Genomic DNA, 2,145 nt, shown 5'->3' on the forward strand with positions numbered 1-2,145 from the left:
TCGTAACTTAAAAGGGAAACTTTAACAATGTCAGGAGACCTCGACGTCCTGCAGATGAAGGAGGAGGATGTCCTCAAATTCCTTGCTGCAGGAACCCATTTAGGTGGCACCAACCTTGACTTCCAAATGGAACAGTACATCTACAAAAGGAAAAGCGATGGCATCTCCATCATAAACCAGACGAGGACCTGGGAGGAGCTTCTGCTGGCTGCTCGCGCCATTGTGGCCATTGAAAACCCTGCTGACGTCAGCGTCATCTCTTCCAGGAACACCTGCCAGCGCGCTGAGCTGAAGTTTGCTGCTGCCACTGGAGCTACCCCAATTGCTGGGCGCTTCACTCCAGGAACCTTCACTAACCAGATCCAGGCAGCCTTCCGGGAGCCAAGGCTTCTAGTGGGGACTGACCCCAGGGCTGACCACCAGCCCCTCACAGAGGCCTCTTCCATTCACTTGCCCACCATTGCTCTGTGTAACACAGATTCTCCCCTGCGCGACGTGGACATTGCCATATCCCGTGTAACAACAAGGGAGCTCACTCGGTGGGTCTGATGTGGATGCTGGCCCGGGAAGTTCTGCGCATGCGCGGCACCATCTCCCGGGAAGACCCTTGGGAGGTCATGCCTGATCTCTACTTCTACAGAGACCCAGAGGAGATTGAAAAGGAAGAGCAGGCCGCTGCTGAAAAGGCTGTGACCAAGGAAGAGTTTCAGGGCGAATGGACTGCTCCTGCTCCCGAGTTCACTGCCGCTCAGCCCGAGGGGGCCGACTGGTCTGAGGGCTTGCAGGTGCCCTCCGTGCCAATCCAGCAGTTCCCCACTGAAGACTGGAGCACTCAGCCCGCAACTGAAGACCGGTCCGCAGCTCCCGCCTCTCAGGCCGCTGAGTAGGTAGGAACAACCACTGAGTGGCCCTAAACTGTTCTTCCAGGGAAATTAGGTCGATGGGAAATAAAGACAGATTTCTACAAAATAAACAAACAAACAAACAAAAACCCTGTCATCTGCATGGTAGCAAGACTGTTCACATGCCTGGTCTGTAATCAGAGGGGATTTTCCTAGAGCAGCAGGTCTCAACCTGTGGGTCGCCACCCCTTTCACAGGGGTCGCCTGATTCATAACAGTAGCCAAATGACAGTGATGAAGTAGCAACGAAAATAATTTTATGGTTAGGGGGTCACCACAACATGAGGAACTGTATGAAAGGGTCACAGCATTAGAAAGGATTCAGAACCCCTGCCCTAGAGGCTTAATTCATGTGTTAACACTTTAGTTGATCACTGAAGATATGGATGCTACAGGAAAGAGTGGCTAAGAAACTAGATGATGCCCAGCTATTAGAAAGAATAGTGTCTGGGGTCTTAATGACTTATCTTTGAACAAGCAGCCATCTGAGTGAGGCATCAACTGGGCTGACCAGCCTGTGTGATCCAAGGATTGTGACAGTTAAAACCCAAACTTGAAAGAGGGAATGCTATCCGAACTTAAATTGTGAACACCTGTTTGCTGAAGATTATGGATGACAGTGGGAGCCCAAAATCCATTCATATATCTGTGATTTATATATATATTTCTGGTTCACTTTAGAGAAATCATTATCATTTTATGTTATCTGTAGAGACACATCTTCTGACATGGCTGAGAAGTAGTGCTGTGGACCAAAGGCTTGTATCCTTAATGCTTTCTGATCCTAACAACATAACACATTAATTTCGTGTATTATCAGTGAGTAATGTGTCCATGGCAACAAATCACAAACCCTAGTAGAGATAAAGAATGCTGTGGGAAGGACACTTGTTTTCAGAATAGGGTGATGAAGGATGAAGGGTGGAGGCACAGCTGACCTCTGCCTCATAGGACTCATCCTTGGGCAGTTGGATTCTCTGTCCCTGTTGAGTAGCCGAAAGAGATCAGATGGGGCCCCATACCGTTTCATCAGCATATCACCAACTAAACGGAAGAACGTATTGTTTGTCTCCCTTTCCTCAGGCCCTCACAACGTTGCTTGTTCATGTCATCCCACATGATAGTACTAATACTTCTTCATGTCTGACTTTGCCCTCCACCCCTTAATTGAAAGCATTCTTCCGCTGGACTCTACCTAATTGACCGTCTGACACTCTCACTCTGAAAAGGCATTGTATACATC

General features: G+C 48.7%; 1 pseudogene; it reads left to right on the top strand.

Moving 5' to 3' along the window:
* The first annotated feature begins 27 nt into the window (after positions 1-27).
* Positions 28-914, top strand: LOC101638005 (annotated as a pseudogene).
* Positions 915-2,145: the final 1,231 nt, after the last annotated feature.

This window comes from Echinops telfairi, unplaced genomic scaffold, assembly GCF_000313985.2.
Source record: "Echinops telfairi isolate 266 unplaced genomic scaffold, ASM31398v2 ScPeMD7_7407;HRSCAF=8445, whole genome shotgun sequence".
NCBI classification, from domain to species: Eukaryota; Metazoa; Chordata; class Mammalia; order Afrosoricida; family Tenrecidae; genus Echinops; species Echinops telfairi.